This window comes from Panthera leo, chromosome D2, assembly GCF_018350215.1.
Source record: "Panthera leo isolate Ple1 chromosome D2, P.leo_Ple1_pat1.1, whole genome shotgun sequence".
Taxonomy (NCBI): Eukaryota; Metazoa; Chordata; class Mammalia; order Carnivora; family Felidae; genus Panthera; species Panthera leo.
Window position 1 is genome coordinate 38,233,744 of NC_056689.1, and position 24,786 is coordinate 38,258,529.

The window sequence follows — 24,786 nt, forward strand, 5'->3', positions numbered from 1 at the left end:
TTTCATAGTCTGATGACAATCCTGGCGGCTGTCCTGCACGGTCCTTTTACAAGTAGTGACTCAGTGACCCACGCTGCACCCACCTTGCAATTCCATCTCGGAGACCTCAGCGTCCAACTGCATGAACAGGAGAAGGTGCTGGGTGAAGGCTTGCCTACTTGCTCTTAACTACCTCCCAGCAGAGGTGGGATCTCATTTCTGCTCATTTTCCGTCGGTGAGAATTAGACCTACAACTGCATGGGGTCTGGGAATACGCTCTAATCAGGTGTCCTGGGGAAAAAAAAAGTGGCTCCTTAAATACACAGAATTGTCTCTGCCACTCAAAAGCTTTCTAGACTACAGGATAATTTGGCACCATTATAAGCAGAGGTAGAGGGACTGGCAGAGAGGGAGGTATGAAGGCGGGAGAGAGTGGGTAGGGCCTGGTGAAGGGCTCTGGCTGGAAGAGAGGAAGGTCCCTTCCGAGATTGGAGGGTGGAGAAGGTCCAGGCCCTTCTCAGGAGCCTATTTGCATGGCAGGGAAGAGCTCAAGCTCTTGAGCCAGACTTTCCAGATGAAAATGTTCCCTTCACCATTTACCAGCTAAGTGACATTGGGTAGGTTGCTTAACCTCACCATGCCTCGGTTTTGTCATCTGGGAAATGGGAACCTGTGCCGTATTTATGTGGATAAAATAAGTTAAGTTACGGAGTATGGACTGGAGTACTAGACATATAATAATAGCTCCAGAAATACCCTAGATCCATACAGCCATTCATGTGTGATACATGCGCACACGTGCTTTGATCCAAAAGGGTGCACCCACAAATCCCGGGCATCTACTGCTTCCCGCTTGAGCCCCGCACGGTCACCCATCAGAACGCGTAGGTGGCCTTCCGGTGCACACATGCTCATCCTTCATTTAAACAGGCTCCTCCAATTGAGCACGTGGCGGTTTCCGGTCCTTAATGACGCTCATCGTGTAAAGAGTGCTAGAGCGAGCATGCCAGGATTCATGCCTCGGAGTACATGGGAAGGTCGATCTGTTCTAGAGGTGGAATCGTGGAGTTCAAAAGTACATGTGCTTCACTCTAGAGACCACTGTCCCCAAACTGTCCTCCATGAGGTGGCACCTTCCTCAGTCCTCCCCGGAGCCCTCGATGAGGGTGCCTGCTCCCCTTGTGATAGATGTCTGTTTAATGAGTAAGCAGGGCTCTTTTAGCCACTTGACACCCTAAAGTCTATGAAAATCTTAGGGATATGGAAACACACACACACACACACACACACACACACACACTCCAAATTAAGAAAAGACCACTGCTAGCTCCAAGTGAGTATTTAATTCGCTCCCCAAACTGGGAGGTGGCTCTGTCCGGAGACAAAGAACAGAGGCTGGAAGAGGCTTGGGCTGCCCTTGTCCTCCTCTGTGCTCCGGCACCACGTGACCTGGGCAGGACGCCTAGGCTGGGTGAGCCTGAGATGCTGCCTCTCTAAGATGGAAATACAGACAAGTCCTAGTACGCGGGTACCTAGGACCATGCCTGACACATAAAACGTCCCCTATAATGTCATCTACTAACGTCGTATGTCAAGAAGGCACCTGCAGTCAAATATTGCATCGTTATGTATAAATTATATCTACTGTGGGATGCAGGTGCAACTTCATATCCTGCTATGACGAGGGGCGGTCCCCCCGCAGGAAGGTAGTTCAAGCCCCGAAAATGGCTGTGTGGGTGAGTGAGGGAACAAACAAACCAATGGAAGTGGAGAGAAGATGACAGGTGCTTGGGGGCAGGGTAAGAGAACCCAATGTCCTGTGGCTCCTGCTGAATGCAAAGAAACTCAGCCATGTTCCCATCTAAAATAAGGGCAAAGACTAAAGCCACAAGGTCTGGGGAGAAGTTCCCACACGTGCAGACATACACGTGAGGAGCTCGAGGGCATGGCAGATGCTTCTGGTCACACTGAATCACATGTAGATAAAGTCACTGCATTTTCTGCTCTCTGCCAGTTCTCCTGCTCAATGTCTGTTCCCCTCTTAGGCAAGCTCCCCGAGGACACAGATTTCTGCCTGTTTGATTCCCTGGTGTGTCCTACGTGCTTAGGAGCGCCTGGCACATAGAAGGCTTTCAATAAACATTTGTCAAGTGTGATTCAACAAAATAGGAAGTTTCATTTGGGAGCTAATATGTCTCTAACACACCTCCAAGACTTTTGAACAAAGAGACAGAGGTTCTTGGGCTCAGAATCTTCCACAGCAAGAATTGAACCACCTTGCTTGGGGGTCATTGTGTTTATTATGGCTATCTGTCATGGTGGTCATGGGCTGCTCACGAATGTTCCAGCTCTCCTCCTAGGCTCATGGTGGGATTGCACCCCAGCCCACTTTAGATGCAGGCAGGCCAAGTGCCTTGCCTTGGCCAATGAGATATGCCCCAACGTGACAGGTGTCACTCCCAGGCAGGACTTCCAAAGTCAGTGCCTGGCTTCCATCACCTTCCCTGCATGGGGGGCTCAGTAGCAGGGGAAGCAGGTGCCGGACCGGGCTGGCTTCAGCCTGAATATCTAGGTGGCTTTGAGGAGTCAACCTCCCTCGCCTACCATGTTTGCATATATATCACTAGAAGGAAATGCCTTCTTGCCATCAGCTAGATTTTGAGGTCACTTACTGTCATAGCCCAATCTATCCTAGTTCTGGCCATCAATTCTGCTGAAGGACAGGGAATGCCCACGGAGTGGCCGAGCATGGAACCAGTGGAGGACACGCTGACACAGAAACAAGAGACTCAGGGGACCCAGAATGCCTCCCGATAGAGGGCAGAGAAGGTCCAGCTGAGGGTTAGAAGCATGGGTAAGACTCCTCAGGGGAGGGAATCCAGCCTGGCCATCGCTGTAACCAGCCCCCTGAGGCTCCAAAGCAGAGCCTTGTCCTTACATGTGCCTAATACAGTTTGCTGGATAAATGATGGATAAATGGATTAATTTTAAGAAGCCCAATGCAGTGATTAGCATTTGGACCTCTGACAATGGACAGATCAGGGCTCCAAACCCAGCTCCATCACAAACTGCACATGTGACTGGGAACCAGCCCCTTAGGCGACCTGAGATCCAGTTTCCTCATCCCAACAACGGGGATGATCCTAACACCCGATAGTGATATGAAGCATCACACGCAAAGTGTTTTGCTTATAACACCTGCCAGTAGTGAACACCAACGGGTTTCAGCCCCGACAATGTGACCCCGGCCAGTGATGTCTTCTTCAAAGTCCCTTCATTGCTAAATGGACATAATGCTATCTAGTTCACAGGCTGGCCATGGGCATTGAATGCGGTGACATAAAGAACCTGGCACCGTACCAGGGACGGTCAGCCCTGACGTTCCCTCCCTCACACGTTCCTGGAGAATTCCATGGGATGCAGGCTTGGAAACAGGATCCTGCCACACCCACCAGGGTCCTGTTTCCAGGTCTCACGTCTCCAAAGTAGCACCTCATTATGACAGATGAAGCCATCCAAGGCCATTAATGGAGGATAATGGGTTAATTTGTTACATCTCTTGGGGTCAAATCGAGAGTTGAACCCCACAGTCTAATGGCTTTGCTCGGGCTCTGTTAAGAGGCTGCATGGCAGGATGGGGTACTTAAAGGTGATCTATCTCTCGGGGCTGTTGGAACAAAGGTGACGGATTCTTCCTCGGTGCAGCGGCCCTGGGGATGCTGGCGTTCACAGGCAACAGTGAGCTCAGGGCTAGAGAATTCAGAACAGGCATGGGAGGTTCTCAAGCCTAAAGATCCCTCTCTTTACAGCTACAGAGCTCTACCCCCAGCCCCAGCCGGACCCTTCACCGACACACTATTCACCAGCCGTTATTGGTCCTGTCCCCCCCACATCTAGAAGCTGCTCTCTTTTCCATTGACATTATTGAGCACCCACTGTATACCACGCCCGGCACGTTACCAATGGCCGTTTCATTCAGCCCTTCTAGAGACTGTGAGTTACACAGCATTGACCTCATTTTCTAAACAAAGCACTGAGTTTGGGAAATGATCATTAAATGACCCCAAATCAAGGGAGGGAGATGACTCATGTTCTCATCCAACCTCAACATCAGTTCCTCTCCTATCTCATTACCATGCCTCTCCAGGCTCTAAAGTAAAGAAAGCCCGCAAGGATGACAAACCGCGTGTTCAACAAGGAGCATGGGGAGGGCCCAGGGGTGGCTCCGAGGAGGGGATCGAGGACACGGTCTGATGCCCACGGGAGGAGAGGTGCCGCCGAACAGATCTCTGCATCAGGGCTGCTGGGCTCGCCACGCTAGAGGTTTGAAAGCTGCAAGGCTGAACCCCCTCGTCATGAGAGCTCCTCTCCAGGAAAGAAAGTCTCTGCTGTGCGTGACAAGTGCAAGTGACACCTCAGAAGCTCTGGAGCCCAACCCTACAACTTCCGGGGGAGTCAGCAGTTTCCCCGAGGTGTCGAGCAGGCTGCTGGGAGAAGTCCTGGCCGCCCATCCTGGGCTGCCATGGGCCCTGCGGAGGCTGAATGGGACGGCCCCGTTCTGCCCCTCTGCCCTCTCTCGAAAGGGAGCATTCCCTGAGCGCCCCCGGTGGGGAAGGGGGCCCAGGCACTGCCCACTCCGGTCTCCCAGCACCAGCCTCTCCAGCCCAGTGCTTCACCCGGGATATGGTGGCAGGTGTGCTGGGAGGAGAGAGAGGCTCCAAATCTCCCCACTGTGAGGGTCTGTTCCACCGCAGTGCGCTTCCTTTCCATCCGTGCACTCCCCAGCACAGGGACGGAAGCGGGTTCCGTGTAAAACCCAGTAGCTTGGAGGCAGGTGTTAGGAAGGGCTGAGGCCACATCAGGGTTTGGCAGAGAGGAGCGCCATGATCCGTTCTCCAGGGCTGGGGACGGGAGAGCGCCTGTGCCGTGAGCTGAAGCAAACTGCAGGGTCCCGAGACCCCGGTCCTGCAGGCGGGTTCCAGGAGCAAACTGGGGAGCCTGCAGGGGGTCAGGCTCCATGTTCTCCAGCCGTGTGGGAGTATATAAATCCCATCTGTGGAGAAACATCCGCATTTCCCTCATAGGATCTGAATGCAGTTTACTAAGGTCAGGTGATCACGGGTTCGCAATTTACACAAGGTCAGTATCTTTCACACAAGGTCACAGACGTCTTTACACAAGGTCAGTACGACTGGTGGATGGAGGCAAGAGCTTGGACCTTAGTGTCAGACTGACTTCATTTTAAGTTCCACTTCTGCCATTTCCTCCCTCTGACGTGTGCCCTCTGTACCTGCGAGATTCTCCCCTGTCAATAGGGCCCAGTGAGAGAACCCAGCCTACAGGTCAAGGTGGGGATCATGCGAATAACACAGGTCAATCACTTTGCCCAACGCCCGGTGGATGTAGTGTGCTACCAATGATCACTAATTACTACAGTTTTAACAAAATGCAGCCCCCCACCCCCACCCCGGGAGCCTGGGTGAGTGAAAGGGTGGTCATAACTTGTGATCGGCCCGTTAGCTGTGCCTCGGCAAGTGGCCACCTTCTCAAGAGTTCAAAATCACACGTTTAATGAAGCCACGGAAGCATCTTTCCTACAAACATGCTTGCACTGTGTGGCTTAACCGAGCTTCTCTTCAGAGGGGAAGGCGGTGCGGCCATCTGCTTACCTGCTAGGGGCCGGCCACTCCCACCGCCAGCCTTGGTTAACCGTGTCAAGGGGCTTCATTGTTATGCCCCTGAATCCAAACTCTGCCCCCCCCCGAATCACCCCTGAGACTGAATCCGGGACCCGAATCCAGGAGGTCCCCCCACTACTCTGAGCCCCAAAAGTGCGGCTGGTGGGAGATAGCCTACCTGTTCCACTTGGCAGCTTTGCCTGCTGAATACCAGAGCTGCTGGGAGCCAGTGAGTGGGAAAGGCACCTTTGAAGTCCTCTCTCATGCTGAGCTGCAGAAAGCGGCTTGTTGTCTTATGCAGAGAGCAGTTGAGGATATCAAAGGGAAGACGGTATGTTAAATTTTGAGTGATCAATGTTTAATAGTCGGACTTGTAAGCTGTCAGGAGTGATGCTGAAGGAGAGATTCCCTGTGAATTGCAGGGTTTGCAATGTGACGGCAGCGGGGGGGACCAGCCCTCAACAGTCCCCGCGTGTGAGCAGGGAGAGCCACAGAGCTGTGGTGGGGGCCCACACCCTACCACGCACGGACTTGCTCTGTGGGCTTGACCAGAGTGTGGGCATGATCGGGAATGAGGGGTGAGTGGGGGTATGGTCTCCATCTGCCCCAGGCGCAGTCCTTCATGCACCGGTTCATTCATTCAGCAGATATTTAAATGCAGTGGAGGGGCGGGGGGTGGGGGGGCTTCTTTGGTCACGTGCCCAAAAGAACCTAAAGATCTAGCACTTGCCAGGAAACATTAATTTGCTTTTTCACTGAAACTTCTCTGGAAAATCCCAGCCTGCCCTAAGGCATCAAGGGAAGAGGCAAGTGTCACCTCTGTGCTGAGGCAGGAGGCAGGTGGGTTCCAGAGATGGTGATGCTGGGATAGAGTTGGACCGTCAGCCTGCAGGTAAGCCCTGGCTCAGTAGGCTGGTATTCCCCTGCCTTCTGGACATCCGAACATCCGGGGGTCTCTGTCATTTACCCAAACAGCTCGGAAGGCAGGAGAGAGCCTGCGTCCCCTTGCCTCGTTACCACCAAGCCCTAGCAGATCTGGAATATGTCTTCCCAAGACCACGAGAGAGGCCCTGTCCCGCCCTTGCTGGCTGCCATCACAGCCGAGAACATGAGAGCCTGAGTCCCAGGCTCAGCCCTATTCCCTCTGGAGCTCACTTTCTTGTCAGGGAGGCTGCGGGGCTCAGACAAGGCTGTGAGTGGGGAGGAGCTCTCCCTAAAAGCTTTTTTGGCTGGAGAGCAAGAGACAGGTCAGGGATCCCCCGCCGCAGCCTTCTTCTGTTCCCAAATTCGGGCATCCTGAGAGGATCTGGAGAGGCTCAGAGCGGGTTCCAGGAGATCCAGTTGAGGCCCGGGATGCGGAGGGAGTGAGTGGCATGACGGCGAGCCGGGGTCCCAGCCACCTGCATCAGGCAGCGTCGCCAGACCTCCGTGGGCCCCCACCGTCTCCTCCGCAAAACGCAATTTCACGACTCTGGGGGATTAAAGATTTTATTCACTTCTTTTCAAAAGCCTCGGAATTCTTCCTGAACATCAAATAACTGCTGGCAAACACATCCTGATGAGTAACGTGGAGTGAAATAGAAGCAGATGGGCCCGCTCGCTCTGGCCTGTGCTCTGGAGGAGGAAGGGAAAATCACATTTGGAGTGAGGCTGGGCTCCAGGCCACAGGAAGCCCATCAGCAGGGCGATGCAGATTTCCAGGAGGGAGGGGTCAAGGTCCCCTAGAACTTGCCAGGAGATGGGGCCATGCCGCCTGCCATCTGGCCTTGTCAGGAGGAAAAATGAGGAAGGGTCCCGGCAGCTGTACTCGGGGGTACCGACCGTGCTGCAGTGGGAGCAATGACCCCGAGGGGCCCTGGCATCGGGACTGGGGTCGTGAGGCAGGGAGCCAGGGAGCCTCCCCCTTTTATTTATTCCCCGGATACGTTCAAATCAGCTAAAGCACAGCATTTCCCGGGCCTCTTTCAACTGGGGGATACCCTGAGACAGATATGGTCAATGAGAGCAGCAGGTATCTGAAAAGGGACGTCTGGAAAGCTTGTTTCCCTTCTTTAGACACCGCCCCCTCCCCCTTGCCACTTCCTTGACCTCAAGGAGCACGGACTTGACCCCACACACCAAAGATGGTGGAACAGGAGGAAGAAGGTCAGACACCTTCTTCTGGAAGAGACACTTTCTCTTTCTGGAAAAAGTGTTGATTGAGAAAAATAAATTAATGTCCACCTAGGCAGATGTCCTTTGGATATTACATGACACCGTTGCAAAAGCAAACCCTACTCCTGGATCGGCGGCCCCCGCGATTTACAGGATTACAGGATCCCCCCACCTTTGCTGGTCTCCCCTCCCCTCCTGGAGCTCAGCTTCCCTCCCCAAGCCCTCTCCAGCTGCCAAGGCCCCGCTCCAGGCCCAGCTCCAACAGGAGGTGGCCCCTCTGCAGACACCGAGGCCTCAGGCCATCTCATTCCTACCCCACCTGAGACCTCGGGCCGTGACCTGCCACCCCACCTCCAAGACCATTCCACGCTAATGTCCTATCTCTTCAAGCAGAGCCTGGACGTTAGACTCATAGATCCTTGGATGTCAGGTAACAGCCACGCAGTTTATCTGGGAACGAGGGGTTTCAACATGGCATATTATGATGGAGAACATTGAGGGCAAACCGGGATGAGTCGGTTCCCCAAAGATGTCAGGGCCACACGACTGGCATGTCTAGGTACCCAGAGAGCCAAAAGCAGAGCCCAGAGTGGTAGCTGGGGTGCCTACTGCTCTAGGGTCTTGCCTCTCCACCACCAAAGCCGAGGTTGGACCGGTGCCTGTCCTTTCTTCTTGCACTGTTCCCTCCTCTCCTGCCTCCCCCAAAGTGCCCTTCATTTGCCCACCCAAATCATCTTTCTCAAAGATGGATCTAATGACCTGTCTCTCCCATTGAAAACACTTTTGCTGGCTTATCTCCATTTGACATTCAAGACTCTTGCCTGCTGGCTCTAACCTGACCTTCAGACTCATCTACCACTTCTGCCCTCCTGCGGACCCTCCACCTCCTGTGTTTCACCCTCAGCTCCCTGGAGCTTTCCCCTTTCTCAGAGCATGGGGGGGGGGTACCCCTTCATAATCCTGAGCCTGTGCACATGCTCCGTCCCTGCCCCTTTCCTCTGCACCCCTGACCTTGTCAGCCTAGCTATTGCTGCCCCTCCTGCCTCTCCCTCAAGGCCCAGGCCATTTACCATCTCCTCTGTGGAGACTTCTCTGACCGCCCCTTTTGTAGGCCGAGTGCCTGGGCCACCTGGTGTTGTGACACTGGGCCCACTGCCTGTCCCTGTTTACTTACCTGGTACCAACACCAGACCTAGGTTCCTGAAGAGCTGTCAACGTCATGTCCCCAATACCTGACTGTATCTGCACATAGTTGGCTTACGGCCTGTTGAATGAATGAATGGATGTATGGATGGATGGATGAATGAATGACTCGGTTTCCTCCAAGCAGGGCATGCACTATCTTGATTAAACAGCCAATAGTGTGCAACTGTCATATTTTGCTGCCCCCCTCCACATTCCCTCATTAGCAGCACCTTGATTTCCTTCTGGAATGTGCCTCTTCCCCACTGTGTGTGGTCTCGGTGGAGGGGAATTCGAGGCTGCTGCCTCCCATTACAAAAGCCAGCTCCTCGTGTCTCCCGGCCCACTCCAGGGAGTAAGCACGTGTCCCGAGCGCTCTTCTGGGACTTTGCATCTGGAGTGAGCGACGCAGAGCGTCAGCCAGGCTTATTGGTTGCTGACAACAGAATTCAGCTTGGTCAGATCAAAGCAGTAGGGCCAGGTGGGGGGCGTGGGTTTACTCGAAAAGGGGTGAGGTAGTCCACAGATTGGCCGGGAGTGCCAGGAACAGGCACAGGGATAGGCAGAGAGGCCAGGCCACAGCTGACCACAGCCGAAGCGTCCTCACGAAGCTAGTCCGATGAGGACACCGAGGCTGCATCACTGAGCGCAGGGGGCCACGCAGGGGGCACAGGTGGTGCCATTCTTATCAGCAGTGCCCTGCAAGGGGACTTTGCTGCTACATTTGCTGCCCCCAATCTCCCGCTGCCAGCAGAGATGCGCTTGGCCCCTGTTTCATGGCCTGGTTCGTTCCTAGCTCAATCTATGGGAGAGGGGCTTGGCAGCTGACCAACCCGGGCACGCACCCGGGCCCTAGCTGCAAAGGATGCTGGGACCGCACAGATCCACAGTGGGAGGCTGACTCTGTCGCTTCCCCCCAAGACTTTGAAGGTAGGGAATTTGCCAAGTCTAGGAAGGAGGGGGTCATCACATGATGGGCAACAGAAAAGAATGACAAAATCCACCGGGCCCAGGGATAGAGAAGAAGGTTGGAGGTCACGCATCTCAGCCGTGGTGGCATGGTACCCAGATGTTCCCCTCTACCAGGTGGTGGCTGTGGTTCCTAATTCGGGCCCTTGGGAGAGGCCTGGGCCACCCCCCCCTCCCCGAGTCTGCTTCTCTGGGCTCCTGTCACTTCTGTGAGCTCCCGACATCCTGCCAATAAATTCCTTTTTGCTTAAGTTAACCAGTGTTAGTGTCTCCCGGCCGCAGCCAAGCAAGGCTAAGTGAAACCACATGTAAACACGAGTCCGTGCTGCTTGTAAAACACCAAGGCAGTCCCGATAAGGCCACAGGCCTTCTGACATCCCCCTCTCCAGCATGCTCCCCAGAGAGAACCACTGGTATGTGCTGGGTATGCCTGTCCCAGAGTTACTGGCCATGCTTCTGTACAAGAGTATGTGGCCCTCCTAAATACCTCTGGGAGATAAAATTCTATTTCGCAGTGCCTACGATCTCTCTAATTGTAAGATGTGCCATTATTTGACGGGCTACCAAGAAGGAAAAAAAAAATTGCCAATGAAACATGTTAAGATCTATCAGTTGTAAAGTGCATCTTGATTGCTGGTGTAAGATGTGAAAAATATGTGTGCATTAGAGTAGGGGAAATACGGTCACAGCAACAACTCACTTACCCCTTCCCACCTAGGCACTCAGGCAAGTACTTTGCTCGTGCTGACTCAGTGAATCGTTTATTCCACGCAATCGTTTCTTGAGGCCGAAATAGAATTCGCCATATTTTACAGGTGAGCAAACTGAGGTATAGAAAGGTTAGTTTATTTGCCCAAGGTTACCAGTCTAGTAAGTGGCGGGACCAGAATTCAGAGAGATGCCAAATGTAGAGATTGCTGGCTTAACAGCCAATGCGACGGCGTTCTGCCAGTGAGTGCCTGTGCGGATGTGCGTGCGTGTGCGTGCGCCTGTGGGTCTACATGTGCACACGTGCGCATCGTGTGTGCCTATGTGGTTGTGTGTGTGTGTGCACGTGTACAGGCGTGTGTAGTTTTTAGTTAGGGAGTATCACGTTGTGTGTACCTTCTGCACCTTGCCTTGTTCATCCAATACTCTCCTGATGACCTTCCTGTATCATTACATAGGTGTCTTGCTAACGGCTGAGATACAGACAAGGCCATAAGGCCTTCGCCGTTCTCCTGTTGATGGGCATTAAGGCTGTTTCCGTTTCCGGCTCTGTGTAACAAGGCTTTAACAAAGGTCCTTGAACAGGCGTCCACGAGCCCATGTGTGAGTGTTTCTCTTGGGTAGATAATAGTGGGATTGTTGCATCATAAGGTACGTGCATTCTGAAGTTTAACAGATAAGCCACGCCCCCCCCACCAAAGCCACCCCCCTCATTTGTACTCCCGTGAGCAACCACCTCCAACCAGGGGGTGCCTGCATGTGATTTATATCCTAGACTTTTCCTTCCTCACCCTCAGGGGCAAGGGGCTGTCTCAGACCTCACCCTCCTTGGCATCTGAGGCATTTACACTGCTGACCTCCTCCTCACCCCCAAAATCGCGCCCTCCCTTGGCGTCCAGAAAAATCCACCTCCTTGATTCTGCCGCTGTACATTGCACATCTCTGTCACCCGCTCCTCACTTCAGCTGGCTGGTGCCCGGCCTCACTGCCATGTTGCCTGAAAGTGAGCTGGCTCAGAGGAGGGGTGCTGGATGGTAAAAGGCATTCTGAGGCGGCAACAGAGGGCATCCGTTGTCAAATAGGTCTGGTGGACACTGGAAAAAGTAAGGTTGCTGCAGAACTTCTCAGGGCCTTTATCGGCGGGCCAATGTGCAATGGCAATCTCCACTGAATGCAGGAGAACTACAGACGAGCAGCCCCGACCGGCTCTATGTACCAGACAGCAGGCGCGTGTGCTGAGCCAGCCAGGAACGTGAGCCGTTCAGGGCTCTCCTTCTTCCTGCTTTCCACTGCAGCCCAGGCCCCCTGGGCTTCCACGGGACCCTGTCCTCTGCCCAGGTCTGCCTGTACCACATCCTACCCTCCACAATCCTCCCTGGGCAATGCAGAGGAAAGAGATTTGGCTAGGAGCAGAAGACTGGCCACCTGAAACCCTTGAACCGATTATTTAACTTTCACTGTTCCTCAATTCCCTCACCTGTAAAAGCGGGGGGGAATACAGTACCCACCTTAGGGGTTCTACTGTGTAGCTTAAGTGCCTTCATATGGAGAGCGAGAGCAGGTGGAAGGTGCTTCGCACAGCGAAGAAATAAGTCCTTTCCAGACAGCAGAACTGGATTCCCAGTCTGTCCATCTCCCACCGTCTGTTTGTCCCTGAGCACACTGCCCTCTTCCTCGGGATCCTATTTCCTCGTTCATTCCTGGAGGCAGATGAGCCACACCAGAAGGTTGGGTAAGTCCCTACCTTCAAGGGCCCCCAACCTGTGTCTTGCTCAGTGCTGAGTCTCCCAGAGCCCAGCATGGAAACTACCACGGAGCACTGCCCAGTGAGTGTGGGGTGAGCTGGACTGAACCAGGGGTCCCTAAAAGGAGGAGGAAGCACTGACCTGACAGATCAACAGGATAGTCACAGCACTAGGACAGACTCCAAGGGGGAGGGAGGGGTAGAGATGTGCCAGGCCAAGAGTCTACCTTGCATATGTTGAACGTTCAAGGATATTATTTAGATTGCTAGGAATCTAGGCAAGGAGGGAAGCATTCAGGAAAGGTCTCATGCAGAGGAGGGACTCAAGATCAGCCTGGCAAGATGGGTAAGCGTTTGCATGGCTTGGGGAACAAAATTGGATATTGCAAGAGGGATATTCACAGAGCAGTCACAGGTGGAGAGAGCAAAACAGGGGTAAGTTCTGGGTGGTGACAATTCAGGCATCTGCGTAGATGTCTGAGGATCTCCACTCTGCTCGGGGTGAGACAGACACAGCTTCCCTGCCAGGCATGTGCACAGATAAGATCTCTCCCCCGGTGAACAAAGCCAAGGTCTCCCACCCCGCCCCACTCCAGGCTTGAAAAGCCCTCGGTGGGCAGCACTGTGGGCTTAACCATCCCCTAGAGAAAGAGGGAGTCTCGACAGAGACAAATGAGACGCGACATCCTCCTCGCTCAGCCGCCCAGGAGACCCAGACACCCCTCACGCCCATTATGAGCTCCCCTCCTCTTCTCCCTCATTATCTTCGCCGGGGTGTCCTCAGGCCAAAATAACGCACCCAACCCCTGCCTGTACCTGGGTATCATTATGATGACTCCCACTTGAAATTATTTGTTTTTCTCTATTGATCTTGGTTCGACACTGGAAAAATGTATTCTTTGTAAGGCATTCCCAAGGGCTTAATTTGTCCATGTTGGAAGCCTTTTTTAATAGGATTCTGCCCCATTGTTTATTCTGAACATTGAGTTCCGAGAGCTGAGATTCAGCTCTTTTAATAGAAACTCATTACCGGGGTCCCTCTGCATCAGAAAGCTGATACTGGCACTGCAAGGAGGAGACAAATTAGGAGGCTACCCAGGACCCGTCTGATCAGAAGGCCCCTCGGGAGGCAGAGTCACCATCTAACGCCCGCCACCCCCTCCTGTTAGGGAGACCTGGGGGTGACAGCCACCAGGTTGGTCAGAGAGCCCACAGGCCCGTAGCCTACACTGGAGCTCACTGGCGTGAGGCAGCCCCCTCTATCCCTGGCCAGTTTTGGCTTCCAGAAGTTCTTCCTATCTTGAGTGGACCCTAGGCTCCTAGAGCAGGGTTTCTCAAAGTATGACCTCAGGTACCCCTGCATCAGAATTCCCTGGGGTGCTGATGTAAATTCAGGTTCTCAGGTCTCCTCCAGGCAGACTTGCCTGCCATGTGGCCCCCACCTCTGGGAGCTCTCTGCTTTAGAGGACCTTCCTTGTGCCCAGGCCTGGCTGGGCTCCCAGCGCCATCAAGGTGAGGAATCCCAATATTGGACCTGGTCCTGTGTGAATCCCGATTCCCATCTCTTCCTCTTTCGCAGAGACTATGTACCACTTCTACCTTGACCCCACAGCCTCCAAGGGTTGACCAGATGTCCTAAAGACTTCCAAGGACTGAAATCCATGGGATCATCCCAGGGCCCCGTGGTTGGGCCTCTGTAGCAGGTAGGCAGCCTAGCCAGTGAGTTGCTCCCAGGGACCAGCAAAGTATTTCTTTCATAAGATCATGTGAGATTAGGCCAGCAGAATGGTGCTCACGTGATTTTGGAGGGACTCGAAGTGTTTTGCCTCACCCACGAAACAAACAAACAAACAAACAGACAAACAGGCAGTCTTGGCCTGGGGCCCCTGCCTGCCTTGGGGCCAACCCTGCCCCTAGACCGACGACATTAGAAGCATTGAGGATGAAGCCCAGGAATCTGTATTTTTGCAAACATCCCAAGGAATTCTGACACTCCCTGAAGTTGGGAAATCTACCGAAGTGCGGTGATAAAAAAGGGAAGGGAAGGGTTTTTAGAGTCACTCAGAACGGGGTTCAAGCTGTGGTTTGCAGCTAGCCAGCTGGGTGACTGTAGGCAAATTCCTCACCCTCTCTGGGTCCCACTTAGAGCTCATAAGGATTTTTGTTCCGGGATGGTTTCAAGAGGTCTTCTAGGGGCAAGGCAGCCTGCAAGCCATGCGTATATAAGGCTGGCCCCACGCGTATGGCTTCCCCAGTTCCAAACCCACCATATGGCAGCAATCTAGGCAACGAGGCCTGGAATCAATCCATCAGGCAGTCAACAAATATCTACTGAAACCCTACTATGTGCCAAGCACTGTGCTCAGCACTGGTGAGACCAAAGCAGACGTGGTCCGTCATCTCCATAGGGGAGGACAGATATTGAACAGATGAATGACAATTCATAATCATTATTCAGTGGCAGTGGAGATCGGTCCTACCTGAGGAAGAGCAGCGTGGTGTGGAGAGCAGGGAACATCCCCATGCAGCCGTCCGAGGCAGGCAGGGCGGGCTCCTCTGAGGAGGTGGTCATTCCGCTGGGACCTAGAGGTGGGCTGGCCGGGCGAAGAGGTAGTTTCTGTTCTGCTTTCTGTGTTTCAGGGATGCTTTTTCCTGCCTATTATAGCTCTTTCTGGAGGGTAACTGAAGACGGTTGATTTGGTAGCTGCCCTACACAGAATCCGTTCGAACCCAGTGGGCTCGCAGTGGGCGGGCAGGCAGGCAGGAGGCATCCCGCAGGCCCGACTGTGTGCCAGCCGCCGCCCTAAGTACTTCCCCCTTGCCATCTCATTGGATGCCCACAGATGTGGACGCCCACAGTGGGCCCGCGTGTGGTTTCTATTTGTATCCCCTTTGAACAGATGAGGAAGACACAGAGGCTCGAAGAGGTTAACTTGTCACCTAAGTAAGGCCGCAAAGCTAATAAATGCTGGACCCAGGACACAAGCCCGGGCAATGTGACCTATCAGGCCCCTAGGCTAAGGCCTCCACGCCCCTCCTGCGACACTGTCTTTAGAGCCCATTCAGGGGAATCGCCTTTTCCATGGAGAGAGGGACCCAGCACACTGGAAAGTGACCTAAGACAGAGTTCACTTGAATGCTTTGACGAGCAATAACCCAAGAGGGTTCGAGGGCGACAGAGCTGAGGTCCTGTCCCCACAGCAACCAGGATGACTTCAGGCCTCCGCAGCCCCGATCTGCAGGATGAAGAGCTGAGAGCAGGAAAGTGGTGCTCCCAGTATGTGCCTCGCAGCTCTGGGCTTCCCCAGACGTGCCCTGGGGTCGTCTTAGGTGGCTACAGGGCCATCCACTCCTGCCAGCCACCCCCAGATAAACACTGGGCCCCCCAGAAACAGCTGTTGGAAGGCAGTCTCTGTGGCCATGAGAGCCGCGACAAGCTTTCCTTTCTAGCATCCTCCTTAAGTCCGTCTATATTTGTGAAGCACACATCGTGCTCTGCATGGAGGATCCAGGCAGCTCCCTGCCCTTGAGGAGGCGTCCAGGGTCACTGCTCTGAGTAACTAGGTGTCATGGGTGGCAAGGTAGGTCTTTCCCAGCTTGGGCAGGAGCTCAGGAAAAGGCAGACACCAAGCCGACATTTGAACCCAGGATTCTTGGCACTCAGGGCCATGTTTTCTTACCCCCCCCCCCTCCACCCGCATCAAATAAATTGACTTAGGCATCAATAGAATGGCCATTTACTCGTGTAAAAAGCTCCGGGTAGAGTCTCGGGAGGAGAGTGGGGCTACAGGGACAAAGGCCCGGGGAAGGCAGGAGTCGAGTCTTCTGACCAAGGCAGAGGATCAGGGAAGAATCTTCAGCCAAGATGGGTTTGAACAAGACTGTCTTGTTTAAAGGTCTGACTGTCATGGTCAAGGGTCTGCTGCTGAGGAAGGCAGGGTGTCGGGGTCTTCTACTTGTCTAGCATCGTACCAGTCCTCCCCCTCATGATCATTAATATTTATTGAGAACCCCGCCGGCCAGGAGGGTCTGAGCTGTGTTGCAGCACAACCACAAGTAGGTCCCAAATCTCAGGGGCTTAACACAACAAAGATTTGTTTCTTTCTCACCCAGGACCCATCGCAGATCCCGGCAGGTCTGCGGGGTGGGTGACTACCACGTAGGGCCTCACCCACCCGGTTGACAGGTCCTCCGCCGTCCAAAGCTGCCCCGTCTGCAGCATGTGACCCACTCAGTCACCATGGCCGCAGGGAAGATTGGAGAATGGAGCACTGGCTTTCACGACCTAGTTCAGAAGTGACACATGTCACTTCTGCTCAGATTCCGTTAGCCTGAACCCGGAACTTGGTCCACTCGGCCTCAAGGTGGAGTGGGACGGGAAGGACTGTCTTCCGTGTGGTTGGAAAAGCAAGACACAGTAGCTGAGTGCTAGCGATATCTACGAGTGCTGATTCTCTGCCAGGCATGGATCAAACACCTTACCCAGATTATGTCACTGACTCTGTACAGCAACCCTTGTTACTTGTTACATCGGGGAAACTGGGGCCCAGAAAGAATGAACAGAAAGAACCTACCCAAAGCCACCCAGCTAGGAAGGAAAGACTGATACTTCACACTCAAGGGGCTGGGACTTAATCCTCACTCTTCCTCCTCCTAGACTCTCAGAGGTTGTCGGTGCAACAGGACTTCAGAGACAGGCAACTTATCTTCAGCACGCAGTCCTTCAACTGGCCCAGTGAAGGCATCCGTGTCCTCTTGGCATTAGAGAGATGGGGAGAGAGACACCATTCTTCCCAGTGGCCTGGGACGATCTCCAGCCTCCTGGGATGAGAAGTTACCAGACTAAAATATTTCCCCGTGAGGGAAGGAGGGAAGTGCATGGGATTGCAAGTCTGCCCTGAGTGGCTTCTGATGCGATGAGAGAGAGAGCACGTGGGCTTCCTGGGAACTCTGCAGCTTGTTCAAGGACTCTTCAATCACAGACGCCAAGTGCAGGGAGCAATAAACAAGATCGCGACTATGGCCCAATCCGTGCGCTGGGGGGTCCGAGATTTCCATTTCAGGGCAGGGGATATAATAAGTAACCATTGACTCGCATATCCAGGTTCATTGACTTGAAAGGTCATATATTGATGGACACAAAGCCAAGGTCAATATTTGATTTTGAGGAACCATAAATCTTGATATCCATGGAAAGAGGCCATCAGTGCAGGTGTTGCTGGGTAGGGACAGGGACACATTCACGACGAGGTAATCCTGCCTCCTCTGCGATGGGTTAAGGACGCCCCTGTGCAGAATATTGGGAAGGAGGCCTGGGTGTGGTTATCAGTGTCAAGGTAGCTCTGGGTAGCCGCCTACTTTGAAGAAAGTCCACAAAAAAGAGGAGCCGGGACTGCCAGAGTGGAGCCGTTTCTTGCCCCCGTTCACACAGATGAAAAGAAATACCTGCCCTGCACCTTCTCCCTGCTCCCTGTTCCTCCTCCCCGCCCGTGGTTGGGGTTTACTCCCACTCTTACTGAGACGGGAGGCGGATGGAATTTCCCCATATCTGCTCTCCAACCCCCTACTCCCTTCTCCTTCAGTGCCCTTTTCATCATCTCCCCATGCGGACTTGGGTGCATTCCCAAAGAAAGGCATGCCAGTGGAACCAGAACTGAGGCAAAGATGCCAACATCTGCCCGTTGCAGTCCCTGCTCCGGGCCCTGCCCCCACCTTAGCACCCCATTCACAGCAGGGCCACCCAGAATGCTTCCCATCCCCACACAGTCAGGCATCTCAGGCCCTTGTGCGTTTGCTTACGCGGCAGCCACTGCCAGAAATCTCCCTGCCCTCCCTCCCTCTGTCCATACACCTCCGCCCGGGGAGACCTCACGAATCCCCAAATGCCTCCTTTGACACTGTCTCCTTTGTGAAGCCCTCTGCACCTCCTCCATCTGCCCCCATAGCCACTCCATCCCTGGTCTAACACCCGCTTCATCCCTTAAGCCGTTTTTTGCCTGAGTGGCCATTGGTTTTCATTTTCCCATGATTGAATTCTTGAAGGACGGGGCTGCTCCTTACTTCACTCTCCGTCCCCACTGCCTGACCATGGCAAACAGTATGTTTGCAGAACGGATGGCTGAATAGCAGGAAGGACAAATACGCCAGGGAAGGGCCTCGGCATGCAGTCTGGGTGGAAGGAGGGAGGGGAGAGGGCGACCTGCAGGACGAGGCAGGGGAGAGGCAGTGAGCACGGGAGGCGGGGGTGCTGTGAAGCATCATCCTCTCTGGTTCCTCATCCTCACAGGCAGCTGCCCTGACGGTATTAATCAAGGCCCGAGTGCGTGGAAATATCAGTCCACTCTGTTCTATTCAAGTTCCCTGGAACTAAATTATGTTGTCAGGACTGGACAGAGCAGGAATGGAAAAGACCAGGCTGGATGACACGGGGCTGTTAAAAGGAGATGAATGAGCCCAGTGGTTTCCATTCAATTTTTCAAGGTTTCCCAAGGCAAGTCTGACAAATACCACCTTATAATTTCCAGGCACCCTGCACGGTCCCCTCCACAGACTCATTTTTTTATTTCTGCCCGTCAGATTAGAAGGACAAGGGATCCTTCTTGCTGTCTTGCAAATGGGGCAATGGAGGAACTGGGGTGAGGGAAGCACTTTGACCAGGGTCAAGGTCGGGCCAAGGTCAGGGCATAAATCAGTGACACAATCAGCAGGAGGATGTAGAACTCTGAGTTCAAAGAGGAGTGCCCTCTCCATCACCCCGCCTATTCAGCTTCTTCTGCAAAATGGAGCTGGCCAGACCCATCTCTCAGGGCTGCTACAAGGTGTCAGGGTGAAAATGCACCTGAAAACCCTTGAAACGGGAACGACGCTATTCATTCATTCATTCATTCATTCAACCGGCGTTTACAGAGTACGTGAGTACGTACCATGGGCCAAGCCATGCTAGTTCTTCCTATTTAATGTCTACACTCGTAAAGATCTAGAAAGAGGCTGAGAACTAGAGACGGACACAGCTGGGTTGAATATCTGTCTTGCCACTTGGTAGCTGTGTGATATTGGGTCAGACGTGAGACTTCTCTGATCTTCTGCACAGGGCGACTGTCAGGACAAATCACTTCAAAATAGGACAGCGCCCAGCACAGTCCCCTACTGGGGATAAGTTGTAAATAAGAACTGCCGCATCTGAATGTGCCCTCCCCCCAAAAAGCAGGAGACTCTTCCCTCTGCGCGGGAAGAGCATCCCTGCAAAATGGATGCGTGTGCCTGGCTTCCGGCTCCTCAGTGTGCTGCAGTCGAGCACATCTCGCAGCCCAGTGGTGAGTGAGCCTCAGCTGTAAACAAAGGACTAATTAAATTAGCATAAATGATTTTATGTAAATTAAAGACCCACGTTATGACTGCTTATTGGTAGCAGCATCAAATCTTGCCACAGCACATGCTTGTTTAAAATTAATGTGCATAAATGCTCCAAATATCATATTATTAATAATGATAATAATGGTGATGAGGATGATGATAAAAAACACATTCTATAACAGTGCCTCCTGGCTGGCTCTAAAATCTCAGCAGGGAGTGTGCTGAGTGTCACATTCCTCAGGGAAGCCGCCAGATTACTCAGCTCCTGCCCAGCCTCCCAGCCCGCACTTACGGTGCCATTTTGGTGTCTCCTGTCGGGTTCAGCTAACCTCTGGCCTCTTCAGATCCTGTCCATCTTTCAAGGCTTACTCAAGGCCACTTCATCTATGAACAAGCCCAACCCACAGGAACTGCAGAGATCTCTCCTTCCTTTTGATCTTTTAAACATTTTCTCCCCGACAATCTTTCCATCTATTGTCTCATTGGATGCACCTCAAATCTGTCAGGTGGGTGGCAGGTATATTTACGATTCCCATTTTATAGATAGACTAATAGAAATCAGAGAATAGAAGTTCCCCAAGGTAACCTTGCTAGGAAATCACAAAGCTGAACTAAGCTTCCTATGGCTTGTGTGTGTGTATATATAGATATATATATGTGTGTGTGTGTGTGTGTGTGTGTGTGTGTGTGTATGTGTGTGTGTGTGTGTGTGTGTGTGTGTGTGTATGTCTCCCTGAAATAAGAGACCTAAATAAGAGGCTGGCATATAGCAGGTAATTAATGAACATTTTTAGGAGGGAAGATGTGAATGAACAAATGAGTGAATGGAAAGTTTGCAGAGTGCAGTCTTTATAATCCCTCAGTGTAATAATGGTCTTCCTCTTTCTTATTACCTATCCGGGAGTCAATCCATCAATGCCCCTGTAAATGTTTGAGGGACAGACCATACATCAGTAAGTACCCATCAAGTCTAAGTCCAAATATAGGCTCGTCCACGTTGCTGAAGAGAAGACATACCCAGACTTTCCCTAGCCCACAGAGCATTTTGCGAGAATTTTATTTATTTATTTTTGTGAAACTTTTCATTTTTTTAAGTTTATTTATTTTCAGAGAGAGAGCGAGAGAGGAAGTGGCAGAGAGAGAGAGAGAGAGAGAGAGAGGGAAAGAATCTCAAGCAGTCTCCATGTTGTCAGCACAGAGTCTGACATAGGGCTTAAACGCATAAGCCATGAGATCATAACCTGAGCCAAAATCAAGAGTCAGATGCTTAACTGACTGAGCCACGCATGTGTCCCAATTGTGAAGCTTTTACAAAGGCATCCCAGCCTCCAACACAAGCAGGCTTGGTAGCTGAGCTAGAGTTCACTTCACCCTTTGGGCCAGGTGCCAGCCATATGTGGTGGCTTTGCATTGATCAAGGACTTCAGAAGGTTAAGGGATTGGACATCCCTGCCTCCCCAAGAGTTCCATGGCACTTATCTCCTCATGATAGCACTAGGCAGGGACTGTCTACCTAGAAGGGTGTGTGTGAGTGTGTGAGTGTGTGTGTGTGTGTGTGTGTTCCACTAGGCTGTGAGATTTCTCAAGTACCAGACATCAAGGGTTGTAGGACAAATGCTGGTTTCTGAAACAGACCAACTTGGGTTGGAATTCTACCCCTAGTAGCATCATGAATGCACTTCTGGGGGCCCATGAACTTGGATGGAAAAAATGACACGCTTCGGTTACAAATGGAGGCAACAAGCCACAGTAGTATTTGCAAATATCTGAGATTTTTGTCACCGGTAGAAACCACACGTCTCTGCCTGTTCCATTAAAGTTGTTGCAGATGTTTCAAAATATTGAAGACAACAGGGGTCAGCAAACTTTTTCTGTAAAGGTCCAGAGAGTAAATATTTTAGGCATGATAGGCCGTTCTTTCTCTGTTACAACTACCGCTCTGCTCTTGTCGCTCTAAAGCAGTCTTAGACAAGAGAACCTTGAAAGGGTGGGGCTGAGTTCAAATAAAACTTTATTTACAAAAACAAGTGATGATCCAGATGATAGTTTGCTGATTCCTGATATATGCAAGTCATTACCTTAAAGCTGCAATAGTTATTAAAATCTTGTCTAAATTTAAATTTAAAAAATTGTTAATGTTTATTTATTTCTTGAGAGAGAGACAGAGACAGAGCATGAGCAGGGGAGGAGCAGAGAGAGAGGGAGACACAGAATCTGAAGCGGGCTCCAGGCTCCGAGCTGTCAGCACAGAGCCCGACGCGGGGCTCGAACCCACGGACCGTGAGATCATGACACTTAACTGACTGAGCCACTCGGGCGCCCTAGAATCTTGTTATTTAATGCCTCGATAAAGAGGCACATAAATTGCTATATCAGACTTTTAAAATGTTTGGAAAACTGCATTTCAATATCATTAGTTGCCCTTATGAACCCAGGCATTTTGTTTGACGCATTTAAAAATGTATTCTGAGCTGGATTGCATAGACTTCACCAGGCTACCAGGGGGTCCTTGACCCGCTGAATGTGAAGGACCCTTGTTACTTAATTTCTCTCAGCTTTAGTTCCACCCCCCCCCCCACCCCGCACAGATTGGCAAAGCTAGTAATAATAATATCCAAGGCAGAGGGTTTTGAAAGGACGCAAGGCCGTTTTGAATATAGAACTAGCTTAACTAGAAAGTACTAGAGAAATTTAAGATATGAACATTTTCATTTCTCCAGTGGTGCCCACTACAGCCCTCGGTACATAGCAGGTACTGAATCAATGTCTGTGGCCATCACGTGAGTTGAGCCAAGGGCCCGGCATCCGTCTCTCCAGAAAGATCCTTGAACAATATGAGAGAGAGAGAGAGAGAAAGGGACAGAGAGACCGGAGAATGCTGGCGGCTCTGAGCATTATTTCACAATTGTCTATGCAAAAGTCCTACCCATCACGTCTATTTAGAAGTTGCACTGGGGATATAAACAGGAAGGGGGGTGGGGGGGAGATGGCGAGTTTCGAGCAGACACTTCCTGCTGACAAGGCAGGTTTTAAGAGCACTACTTGTGCAGTTTGTGAAAGCACATGAACCTTGAAATAGAAATATGGACCTCTTAATTCATCTCTCCCTTATTTGATAAAGTATAAAGTAAATGAATGCAGAACATTTTCCCTTTAATTACACAAGGAGAAATGGGTAGGGGTGCGCGGCAGGGGGAGCAGAGGATGGCGGGCCAGAGGCCACGGGGAAGCACTGTGCTACCACAGCAATCGCAATGCGTGGAGGCTACGTTGCGGCTTTGCTGAGATTTCGGTCGCGGAGAAAGAGGTTGAAGCTACGGGTCACGATCAGATCTACCCAGTGCCAAGTGCCTTCCAACTGGGATTCTGAGATAGGCACTTGGACGAGGGGGTCTCTTCTGTCAAAGGGCTTACCGTTCAGTTAAGGAAACAAGTCTGCAATGCACAAAGCAGGCATCAGGATGGCCGGGCAGTTATGACCCTGCATTCCTGAGCAGGAGACTGGGCCTCCGAGCAGCCCTGTGCAGTTGCTACTGATGTGCACTAAATAGTTCCAGTTCTGCCCTTATGGAGCTGACATCTGGCACGGAGATGGAAAATACAAATAAACCCCTTGAATAAACACGTCAGACATCGAGCCTCCGCTCCTAACCCTCCTCACCTCTGGATTCTTCTGCTATCTGTCCCCTTCGAAACGCTGTAGTTGTCTGTCCCAGTGAGCGTGAGCCCCAGGCACAACCAATTTACGTAGAGGCAGTTTAGAGTCAGGGTGCCACAGTATTCAATCATTTCAAGTTGGAATAGTTCCTCCCAGGCTGCCAAGAACCCATATTTTATTCAGTTTGATTATGATTTTGTCAAATTAAAAATTGTTCAGGTTCACAAGAGGATGACCAAGGGTTAGAAGATCAGAGTTTGTTGGGAGTTGAATTGTGTCCCCCCCAAATTTATATGTTGAGTCTCAGGTCCAAACACCTGAGAACGTGACCCTATTTGGAAAAAGAGTCACTGCAGATATAATTAAGAGTAGGCAGGCCCCTGATCCAAAATAACCGGTGTCCTTTTTAAAAGGGGGACTTTTATGGGGCGCATGGGGGGCTCAGTCCGTTAAGCTTCCGACTTGATTTCGGCTCAGGTCGTGATCTCACAGTTTGTGAGTTCGAACCCTGCATCAGGCTCTGCACTTGGGATTCTCTCTCCTTCTCCGTCCCTCCCCTGCTCATGCTCTCTCTCTCTGAAAATAAATAAATACACTTGAAAAGAGAGGGGGACTTAGATACAGAAGACACACGGGCACGTGGAGAACTCCACGCGAAGAGGAAGACAGAGACTAGGGTGATGCGTCCGCAAGCCAAGAAGCGTCAAAGGTGGCTGGCCCACCGCCACAAGCTATCGGGACGGCGTGGAGCAGATTCTCCCTCACAGCTTCAGGAGGAGCCAGCCTGGCCCACACCTTGCTCTTGGACTTCTGGCCTCTTCTGGAAAGAATAGACTTCTGTTTATGTTCTGCGGTATTTTGTTACAGCAGCCTTAGCCAACTAATACAGTGTTCTCATTTGGCTTTCCAGCTGCCGGATGACCCGGGCAAATGACTTCTCTGGACCTGCGCTGGAGAGGCAGCAAAAGGCAGCGGTCCAGAGTGGGGGCCGGGCGCCTGCCTGCCTGCCCGGCCTTGAATCCCTGCTCTGCCGTTTACTAGCTGTGTCATCTCGGACAGGGCCCTGAGCCTGCCTGTACCTAAGTTTCCTGCCCTATAACAGGACGGGAGAGACTAGCTGGTCTCCAGGCGGCCTCCCATCCTAATTCTTGACAAGTCTAACCCATGCACTTTTAAAAAATCATCGTGAGTTAGCAGGAGAGGCCACTTCTGAGATGTGAGGGCCATCCTAACAGGCCCCCAAGAAGAAACGGCCCCGTGGCAGAAGACAAAAATGGAGGAACACGCCAGGCAGAGCCAAAAGATGTTTCTACTGTAGGGAGGATGTTTTTGGACCGCTCGAGTTACTGGGCCTTCTCTG

The 24,786-nt window shown here is 52.1% G+C and overlaps 2 long non-coding RNA genes across 3 annotated transcripts; one reads left to right on the forward strand and one right to left on the reverse strand.

Moving 5' to 3' along the window:
* Positions 1-7,130: 7,130 nt before the first annotated feature.
* LOC122202653 lies at positions 7,131-10,783 on the reverse strand. 2 transcript variants are annotated; one of them, XR_006194780.1, is made up of 4 exons: positions 10,668-10,783; positions 9,228-9,388; positions 8,987-9,076; positions 7,131-7,272 (listed from the first exon to the last, which is right to left on the reverse strand). It is a non-coding gene; the product is annotated as an uncharacterized LOC122202653 (long non-coding RNA). The 2 variants fall into 2 exon arrangements; XR_006194779.1 differs by having other exon boundaries at positions 9,228-9,430.
* A 388-nt stretch (positions 10,784-11,171) lies between these two features.
* On the forward strand, positions 11,172-17,554 carry LOC122202654. The gene is made up of 3 exons (XR_006194782.1): positions 11,172-12,403; positions 13,995-14,118; positions 17,073-17,554. It is a non-coding gene; the product is annotated as an uncharacterized LOC122202654 (long non-coding RNA).
* Positions 17,555-24,786: the final 7,232 nt, after the last annotated feature.